General features: G+C 35.9%; 1 long non-coding RNA gene across 1 annotated transcript in view; it reads right to left on the reverse strand.

Annotated features, from left to right (window-relative positions):
• The window catches only part of LOC147000384 (uncharacterized), a 35,825-nt gene extending 25,227 nt beyond the window's left edge, over window positions 1-10,598 (reverse strand). The window contains exon 1 of the long non-coding RNA XR_015045996.1: window positions 10,486-10,598. This is a non-coding gene — a long non-coding RNA (uncharacterized LOC147000384). The remainder of the gene's footprint in view (window positions 1-10,485) is intronic.
• Between the last annotated feature and the right edge of the window lie 338 nt (window positions 10,599-10,936).

Below are 10,936 nucleotides of genomic sequence, written 5' to 3' on the forward strand. Positions count from 1 at the left end.
AATAGGAGCATGTTGACTTTTTCACATGCATTAAACTCAACCTAAAATAATTTTAGGATGTGTAAAGTTTTCACAGGAGAAAATTTAGAACATTTCAGGATTTAAATTGGCTTTGTGAAATGTAAGACAATAAAAACATCTAAGCTTGATATTTGCATACATGTTTGTGTGTGTGTGACTGTGTATGTATATATATATGTGTGTGTGTGTGTGTATAATGTGTGTATATATACATGTTTATATATATATGTATACACATATATGTGTATATATGTATATATGCATATGTGTTTCATTTACACACACACACACATATATGTATATGTGTGTGTGTGTGTGTGTGTGTGTATGTAGGTGGGGTCATCCAGAGACTGCCTCACCTATGGATTCATCCCATATGCAGCCACTAAATCTAGACACTATTGATGATGCCAAAAAGTACTTACTGACAGGAGCTTGATATAGCTGTCTGCCAAGAGAGGCTCTGCTAGAGCCTGATAAATACAGATATGAATGCCTGCAGCAAACCATCAGACTGAGCACAGGGACTGCAATCAAGGAGTTAGGGGAAGGAGCTTAAGAAGTTTGCAACCTCATAGGAAGAACATCAATATCAACCAACAAGCCCCCCCCACCCCTCCCAAGCTCCCAAGAACTAAACCACTAACCGAAGAGTACACATGGAGGGTCCCATGACTCCAGCTGCATACATAGCAGCAGATGGCCTTATCTGGCATTAATGGGAGGGGAGGCTCTTGGTACTGTGAAGGCTCAATATCCCAGCATAGGGGAATGCAAGGGCAGTGAGACAGAAGTGGGTGGGTGGGGGGAACATCTGCATAGAAGCAGGGGAGAAGGGTATGGGATAGGGGATTTGAAGAGGGAAGACTGGGAAGAGGGATAATATTTGAAATGTAAATAAATAAAATAACCAATAATAGAAAAACATAATAAAAATAAATTTAAATAAGTGTCAAGTAAGGGTTCTACCTCATAGAGTGATCATTAAATACAATTTAGCAAAAGTGTTTGGTTGTTCCTATCACATCTGTGCCACTAGTGCACTAGTGTATGTAGAAGACAGATTGCTATTATGGGTTTCAGGATTAGCCTGAAAAACTCACAGTAAAACTCACAGTAAAACTGCCACACATTCATACTACTTCTCTTCCTATGCTTGTCCTATGTCACCTATCTTTTGTGGGCTCTTCTCCTGAGAGTTGAGCTTAACCTACATCTGACTCATCCTGTTAAATCTTTTTCTGATTCTTTACTTTGTCTGTCTTTTAATTATATATCACTTTCAAACATACCAGCCTTTTCTACAAACTCAACTTACCTTTATTGTTTGAGACTAAGAAAAGATACTAAGAGCATGTCTGTATCCCAGCCAGACTTTACAAATATCCAGAGCAGTCTGCATTCCAGAGGATCACATACATCTAGAAGGACTTTGGCTGTGGTCCCCTGACAATCAGCCATGTGACATAATTAAAATTACACCACACTTTGCATGACTTGCACAAAACAATCCCAGCATCAATTCAACAATAAGATTACATGATAAAACTTTTGATATTTTTAGTTCTTTCATCTTTTATTTATTTATTTACACTTCAGAATTTAATATCCTCCCAGTCCACCCTTCAACTGTTCAACATTCCATACCTCCTCCCCATTCCCTGTCTCCACGAGGATGTCCGCACCACTCAGCCCCCCATACCACCTGATCTCTAAATTCTCTGGGGCCTCTAGTCTCTTGAGGGTTAGGTGCATCTTCTCTGACTGAACCCAGACCCAAAGGTCCTCTGCTGTATATGTGTTGGGAGGCATAATACCAGCTGATGTATGTGTCCTGGTTTGTAGTCCAGTGTCTGAGAGATCTTAAGGGTACAGGTTAATTGAGACTGCTGGTCCTCCTATGGGGTTGCCCTTCTCAGCTTCTTCCAGCTTTTCTCTAATTCAACCACAGGATTCGCCAGCTCCTGTCCATTGGTTGGGTGAAGATATCTGCATCTGACTCTTTTAGCTGCTTGTTGGGTGTTTTGGAGGGCACACATGATAGGTCCATTTTGTGAGCATTCCATCGCCTCAGTAATAGTGTCAGTCTTTGGGACCTCCTCTTGAGCTGGATCCAATTTTGAGCTTGTCGCCAGACTTTCTTTTCTTCAGGCTCCTCTCCATTTCCATTCCTGCATTCCTTTCAGACAGGAACAATTATGGGTCAGAGTTTTGACTGTGGGATGGCAACTCCATCCCTCACTTGATGCCCTGTCTTTCTGCTGGAGGTAAGCTCTAAAAGTTCCCTCTCTCCACTGTAGGGCATTTCATCTAAGGTCCCTCCCTTTGATTCCTGAGAGTGTCTCATGTCCCAGGTCTCTGGTACATTCTAGAGGGTTCCCCCAACCTCCTATCACCCAAAGTTGCCTGTTTCCATTCTTTCACCTGGCCCTCAATGCTTCAATCCTTTTCCCCAGCCAACACCAGATCATTTTCCCCTCTTACCACTTCCCCTGTCCACTTTCCATCCCATTTTTCTCCCTCCTTCCCCTCTTGTGATTGATTTTAAGTTTAGAAGAAGTCTATATTGCTTTGAAGTAGATGTAAGATGAATAACGGGGGTTAGCAATAAAAAGATGTAATGGAGAAATGCGATAATTTGACAACCTTCAATTTTTAATGAATAGATAAGTCTGGTTGTAAGTTATGTCTTCAAGATTAGTAGGTTTCTATTTATTTTAGAAAAAAATGTAATAAAATATTTTCATATTAGCAAATGAAATACAGAATTGTCAAAGATCAAATAAAACTCATTTTGAATTGTTTCAAATAGTATTTAGACAAGGTAAAGAATTGCACTTAATTATGTGGAAGTATAACCAAGTATAACAGTTTGTGATATTCAGGGACAGATCAGGATAGAAGCATGTGTAGATAAGCCTATTTGAGTGGAGGACATATTTACTCTCTACATTGAATCCAGAAGTTCTTACTCAGCACTTGGTGAGCAATATACTCATTGAGGTAATTGTTTTGATGATAGCTCCTAGAATTTAATTGTATGATTACTGAGTCTGTCATCACCATTGAACCTAACTTGATACTATCATAATATTATGCCTTAGTACATACAGAAATAAAATATAGACATAGTCTAACCATAGGAACTTTTCTTATTAAGAAGAGTGATTATTTGCTACTATAATTTGATATGAAGTAAGGGCCTGCTCAAGCCTTTATCATAGAATTTCTCACTGTAATTTTCTTTGAGATGGGGTCTAAACTGGGCAGTAGAACTGGTTCACTTAACCCAACTCTCCACATTTCTTCACAGTGACTGAATATGATGCTCAGATGTAGAAAATTTTTTCCTACATATTTCCAGTTTTCACTTAATGTATTTTCCAAGGGCAGACAAATTGCAATAGACATATATCTTTTCTGCTTTGTTCATATTTCAGGTGTGATACTCTCCCTTAGCATTGTGAAGAAACAGTAACCACAAACATTAAATGGAAAACAGGTCATTTAAAAATGAAAACAATATACCTTAGTACAAATATTTAGGGAAAGAATTGGGATATTAGAATAGATTAATAGCCTATCTGCAACTTGTATAATGAGGTGCCTGGAATGTTAACCTCAAACAAGTTCATTTAGTTCAAACTTATTTCCTTGGATTTAATGAGGACACCAGGTAGATTTATATGACTGGAGCATGATAAAAGAAATTATCATCTTTAAATGGAAAAGCAAACAAGGTAAAGGCAGATATCAGATATACCTCTCCTGAAGTCAAAACTACAAGATGCAACTAAGGACCTCACATGAGGTTCATTCTCTGTCAAACAACTGCCTGCCATTACATTCATCAATGCACTCCATCACTTGAAACAAGAAACACTCAAACATGGCAAATGTCCAGGGTTTCTGTAGTCATACATGGAGGCAAAATTTCCTGCCACTGTTTCTACAGTGTGGAGTAGCATTGTGGGTATCATTACCTTAGAAATGTAACATGTAATACTAATTACAGTTACTTTGGTATTGCTCCAAGTTTTACATGAAGACTTTTATAGCAGAAGTATCTTTCTCTAAAATATACATATGAATGAAATTGCAAGACTTCTGCAATTGGTTTGTTTAAAGAGCTGATCTGCTTGAAGAAGCAACAATTAAGAAGCTTTACTTGAAGTGTATATTAAATAAATCAAATATGATAACATAAACATTCATTATAGATTTCTTTTGGTATTTATTCTGTAAAAATTACACATACTTTCATATTCTCGTCTTAAAAGATCTAATAGCATTAATATGCAGAACATATATCCATGCGTTGCTTACATCATGTTGAGATAATAAAATTATCTTCATTGATAATCTATTTATAAATAAAGGAAAAAGTAACCAAAGCATTCTTTAGTCACTTATTTTTAAGCTTCATTATGTTTAAGATTTATATTGCTAATTTGTGATTTCTTTATTAGTGTCACAAATTTTCTATTTGTAACTTTATGTTTATAAAAGATTATATTAGGAGTCAAACTTAATTTTTAAATTGTCCCCATCCATATTCAAACTACCACAGAGATATAGTTTTGCTGTAATAACACAAAGCTAAGAGTTGCTTGTATACTCAGTTTTAATTTGGGATCAAATTTTAAATTGAATGATATATGAAAATTATTTTATGAGAAGCGTTTTGATTAATAAAGAAGATATAACATCTATCATGATATAATGATAACATGCCATGACAAGATGTTTTTCTTTCATATTCTTCCTCCCTGGTATCTCCTTTATTATTTCTAGAAAGATTTGTTGTTCAGCACTAAATAATTTAATCCTAAAATATCTAAATAATGATCACTAAGGAGAAACACATGATTAAAATATTCAATAGATATAATGTTAGATAGAATTTTACAGATGTTAAAGCAACTGTGTAAATGCCTACCTCTAGGATTTTATTATAAAATACACATGGTTACTTTATTGTTTAACTCATTGCTACTGAAACTATTGTTATTGCATGTGAATGTATATCAGTTTATTTATATTTCATAGATAGAGGATAGATAAGTGGAACTTCATTTTGTTCTTCCTAATTATCAAATTTAAGTCTTTTATATAAAATAAAGACAAGGAAAGTTAATATTAGATAGAGATACAATTACTTTTATGTACATCTCTGAACTTAAAGTACTTCTTTGACCACAGTGACTCAATAAGCAAGTTCATCAACACTTACGATCACAATATCAACTCTTGATTTTGATCCATGGTAGGTCATACATTTTTGGTTTTATATCAAGCACATTTCCTAAGTTAGAGCTTTTTAACAAGCTTACTGAAACTCTTACAATGTTTTCCAGTAGATGTATATGGTATTTTTGGCAACTCTATTTCATTTTTACCCAATCTTGAAGATATGGCTAGCTCACATTTCTCAGATAATTTTTTTTTCTCAGAGACAAATAATCATTGTGTCATGCTATCTTTTTACTTGTGTTTTAAGGTCATATACATTCTTTAATCAGGAGCATAGTCTCAAATGATTAATTCAAACAAGGCACAACTTCTATAAATACAGTACTCAGGCATGGTACTGTTTACAGTGAAAACAGTCTGACTGGTCTTCTGCTCTAAAAAAAAGGAAAGAAAATTTAAATTTCCAACTGTAATTACTAGAAATGAAGCAAACATTTTTAGACTTACTTGAATATTAGGTGATACCCTTTACAGAATGAATTATAGCTTCTAATTATTAACAAGGTGATGAGGATGGCTGCCAGGATTATTATATCCTTAGGGCATATGCACCTGTTTTGATAGTTTACCTGCTCTTGATTAAACTTTGGAATGTGATATCTGTCTAGAAAATCATTCATTTCATCTAGATTTTCCTGTTTTGATGAGTATAGACTTTTGTAGTAAGATCAAATGAATGTTTGAATTTCTGCAGTTTCTGTTGTTATATCTTCATTTCTGATTTTGTTAAATTGGATTATGTCTCTCTGTCCTTTAGTACTTTGCCTGAGGTTTATCCATCTTGTTGATTTTCTCAAAGAAATAGGTTTTGTGTTGATTCTTTGTATAATTCTCTTTGTTTCTAATTGATTAATTTCAGCCCTGAGTTTAATTGTTTTCTACCTTCTACTCTCTTGGATGTGTTTGCTTCTTCTTCTTCTTCTTCTTCTTCTTCTTCTTCTTCTTCTTCTTCTTCTTCTTCTTCTTCTTCTTCTTCTTCTTCTTCTTCTTCTTCTTCTTCTTCTTCTTCTTCAGAACTTTCAAGTCTGATGTCAAGCTGCTAATCTACAGTCTCACCAATTTTTTTACAAGAACACTTAGTGCTATGAATTTTCCTCTTAGCACTGCTTTGTGTCCCATAAATTTGGGTATACTGTGTCTTCAATTTCATTGAATTCCAGAATGTCATTAAATTATTTTATTTCTCCCCTGACCAAGTTATCATTGAACAGAGAGTTGTTCAGTTACCAAGAATAGGTGATATTTCTTTTTGTTGTTGTTGTTGTTATTGACATCTACCTTTAATCGGTGGTGATCTGATAGGATACATAGGATCATTTCAATCTTCTTGTATCTGTGGAGGCTTGTTTTGTGACCAATTATATGGTCAATTTTGGAGCAGGTATCATGGGGTGCTGAGACGAAGTTATATTCTTTTGTTGTAGGACAAAATGCTCTATAGATATCTTTAAATCCTTTTGGTTCATAACTTCTATTAGTTTCACTGTGCCTTTTTTTTTCACTTTCTGTTTTCATGACCTGTCCATTGGGAAGAATGAGATATTGAAGTCTCCCACTATTATTGTGTGGGGTTCAATATGTATTTTGAGCCTTAGTAAAGTTACTTTTATGAATGTGGGTGCCCTTTCATTTGGAGCATAAATGTTCCAAATTGAGAACTCATCTTGGTGGAATTTTCATTTGACAGGTATGAAGAGTCCTGCCCCATATCTTTTGTTAACTTTTGGTTGAAAGTTTATTTTATTAGACATTAGAATGGCTACTCCAGATTGTTTCTTGATACACTTTGCTTGGAAAACTTTTTTGCAGTCTTTTACTTTGAGGTAGATTTTGCCTTTGTTACTGAGGTGTGTTCCTTGTTTGTAGCAAAATGCTGGATCTTGCTTGCATATCCATTCAGTTAGCCTGTGACTTCTTATTAGGGAATTGAGTCTATTGATGTTAAGCTATATTAAAGATCAGTGATTGTTGGTTTCTGTTTTGTTGTTGTTGTTTGGTTTTTGGAGTAGATGCCCTCCTTGTTTTGGGGTTTTCCTTCTAGAATTCACTGTAGAGATGGACATAAATGGATAGTGTTTAAATGTGATCTTGTCATGGAATATCTTGGTTTCTGCATCTATGATGATTGAAACTTTTGCTGGGTATAATATCCTGGGCTGGTATTTATGTTCTCTTAGCGTCTGCATGACATCTCTCCATCATATTCTGGCTTTTAGAGTCTCTGTTGATAAGTGTACTTCTCATAAGTCTGCCTTTATATGTTACTTGGTCTTTTCCCCATATTGCTCATAAAAATCTTTCTTTGTTCTGTACATTTATTGTTTTGATTATTATGTGATTGGAGGATTTTCTTTTATGTCCTAATCTATCTGGTATTTTGTAGGCTTTTGCAAGCCTAAAGTCATCTCTTTCTTTAGGTTGAGGAGGTTTTTTTTCTATGCTTTTTTCTAAGATGCTTCCTGAGCCATTGAGCTGGGAATCTTTGTTCTCTTCTATTCCCATTTTTCTTAGGTTTTGTCTTTTAATTGTGTCTTGGACTTTCTGGATATTTTGGGTTAGGAGCTTTTTATACTTTGTATTTTCTTTGGCCAGTGTGTCAATATACTCTATGTTATCTTCTATAACTGAGATTCTCTCTTCTACCCCTTGAATTCTTTGGTGATCCTTGCAATTGTAGCTCGCGGTTTCTTTCCTAGGTTTTCCATTTCCAGGCTTGGCTCTATTTGTGATTTATTTATTATTGTTTCTACTTTCATTTTTCTTTCTTTTTTACCTTGGACTACTTTGTTCATTTCCTTTACCTGCTTGATTGTGTTTTCCTGTATTTCTTTAAGGGATTCATTTCTTTCCTCTTTAAGTGCTTCTACCTGTATTCCTGTATTTCTTTAAGTGAGTTACTTTATCCACTTTAAAGGTCTTTTTTTAATCTTCATGAGATTGTATTTTAGGTCACCATCAGACTTTCAGGTGTCCTGGGTTATCCAGGGCTTTCGATGGTTGTAGAACTGGGTCCTGATGATGGATAAATACATTAGCTTCCCTTGATCATGTTCTTGTGCTTGTTTCTCTACATTTGATTAACTCTGGTATTAACTGTCCTGAGTATCTCTACCTGGAGTCTGCCTCCTGTGTCTCTGGTTGCAGGTGATCTCCTGGGATCCTACAGAATGTGTTTTTTTCTACAGCAGATCTCATGCAAGACCTGCGGACTATGGAGTGTTGAGAGTAGTAAACATGCTGATCTGCCCCAGCAAAGGTGCAGGCTGGAAGGGAAGAGAGATATAGTTTTCACAGGGGGTGAGGGAAACCTTATATGTTGGACTTCCTTGAGATCCCAGCTGCTATGAGTATTTGAGATGCAGTTTTACCTGTATCCCCGGCTGCAGCAGATCTCCTGGAAGACCTGAAGACTGTGAGGTGATGAGTGGGGCAGATACACTGTATTGTCTGTCTTCCTATTTTTGAAACAATCATGTATGAATTATAGATGAAAAATAAAAACCCAAATAAGCAACAACAAAAAAAAAACCTTAAAAGTAGAAGACTAGATGAACAGTTATTTTATTATTCTTGATGGGTGTGAGAAGAGATAAAATTCAAGGGAGAACTGTAAAAGGGATTATGTGAGTTGATAGAAAGTATCTCTACTCCCTGGTAATTCTTTTCCTTCTACAAAGAATAACACATATTAAACTTATAAATTCTTCAGTATGGTATCTTTTTTTTTCTATGAGAAATTATACTGACTCTATAAAATCAAAATATGTCATTTTAAATTATAGTATACATAATGTTATAGAATATGCTATAAAATTTTTCAAAATAGTACAATAGAGGGGTGGAGAGGTAGCTTTGGGATTAAGATATCTTTTCATTCTTGCAGAGCACTGAGAACTCTTTCTATTAGCAACATGGTGGACTCACAGCCACCTGTAACTCCATTTCCAGGGAGTCCAATGTCCCTTTTTGGCTATCATAGGTTCTGCTCACAGATGGCCCACATGCACATTTTCAGGCAAAACATTTATATACATAGAAAATAAATGCAAATATAAACACCACAATATGGAGCTAAATGAGTAAAAAATCTAAACATTAGAAAGGAACCAGTCAAGAATTGATAAGGTTAGAGGGGACAGAGGATATCCAGGAGGAAAAAATACAACTTACATAGTTCTTTATTTTTACATTTAAAACTATCTGTGGAAAACCCTGATATGACATTCAAACCTTAAAAATGTGTTACTTCAAAACTAATAAATATCTCAGACTTAGATTGAGCTCACTAATGTTAATTTGTTGTTGGCTATAGTTAAATCATAGAATAATTAGAAAAATATTTTCAGAATTAAGACTGCAATGTTGCAATTCTATTTCTCTTTGAAGTAATTTCTTCTGAACTATGTCATTTTAAGCCTTGCAATGACCCTTGAAATATTGCTAATAGAAAAATTTTATAATATATACTAACAGATTTTAATTTATTTAAAAATTATATTTTAACATAGTTTATTTTTAATTTACCATTCTATTTTACTTTATGTTTCTTTGGTTAAACACTGATAGAAAACAATATGGAAGGAAGTGCCTTATAGGGCTCATTTGGTTTACAGCCTATAATTTGTTATCAAGGGACTACAAATGAGGAATGGAAGGCAGGAACTTGATTCAGAAATAAATGATAAGATGGTGTTTACTAGTTTGTTTACACTGTAAATCTCCACCTATCTTTCTCATACAACCAAGAAAAACCTCCTTAGGGATAATACTGCCCACAGTGGGCAGATCCCTCCAAGTTTGTCATCAGTCAAGTCAGTACCTGGCTCACAAACATCCTCAGAACAATAAGATAAAATATATTCCTCAGTTGAATTTCACCCAGCCAGCTGCATCAAGTTACTAAGAGACATTAGCTATCATGAGTCCATTCATGCTAACTTCACACACAAACTCATTCTCTTCCCGTCCTGCGGGATTCAGTTATTCATGTGTGCAAGGGGGACCACAAACCTGGAAGAAAATGGGAGGAAGAGAAAAAGGAGCTGGAGACCAAGTAGAGGGTTCTATCAAGGTCTCCGTCTATTAGTTTAAAGCATAGATCGAGGGGAATAGGGAGGGGCTGAGGGGGAATCAACAAAGAACAGAGAAGTGGGCATCAGGGGACATGAGGGCCGAAGTCAGGCGCCAGGTAGCAGGCACTCTGCATCTTACCTTCTGAACATGGATCCTCCTTAACAGCCTTGGGGTGTCAGACCGGGCTCAGGGGTAACTCATGCCCTTGGTTGTCATGGGAATTCAGGAAGAGATAAGGAAGAGGGGACTATAATCCAGCTCTCACAGCCTCAGGTGCCAGGAAAGGAACAGGGAGGAGGGAGTGATAACTGGCACCTAGCACGAGGCCATTTGGCCTGTTAGGGTGGGAGAATGTGAAGGGCTCGCTCTCTCAAGGTATGGTCTCTGACACATTCCTCTTAAATCATAACTTTTCTTAGTCCTCAAGATTTCATTTAGACACCACAATATAAGTCCATCAACAACTGGAGCAAGGATGGTCCCTAAAGCTGTAGCCGGACAGTGGAATCCATTCTAAAACAGGGCTGCCTTATCTGGCTTCAGAGGGAGAGTATGCATCTAATCCACCAGAGACTTGATGTGCCAGGGT

The sequence above is a fragment of the Mus caroli genome, unplaced genomic scaffold (assembly GCF_978045245.1).
Source record: "Mus caroli unplaced genomic scaffold, Mus_caroli_1 scaffold_18, whole genome shotgun sequence".
NCBI lineage: Eukaryota > Metazoa > Chordata > Mammalia > Rodentia > Muridae > Mus > Mus caroli.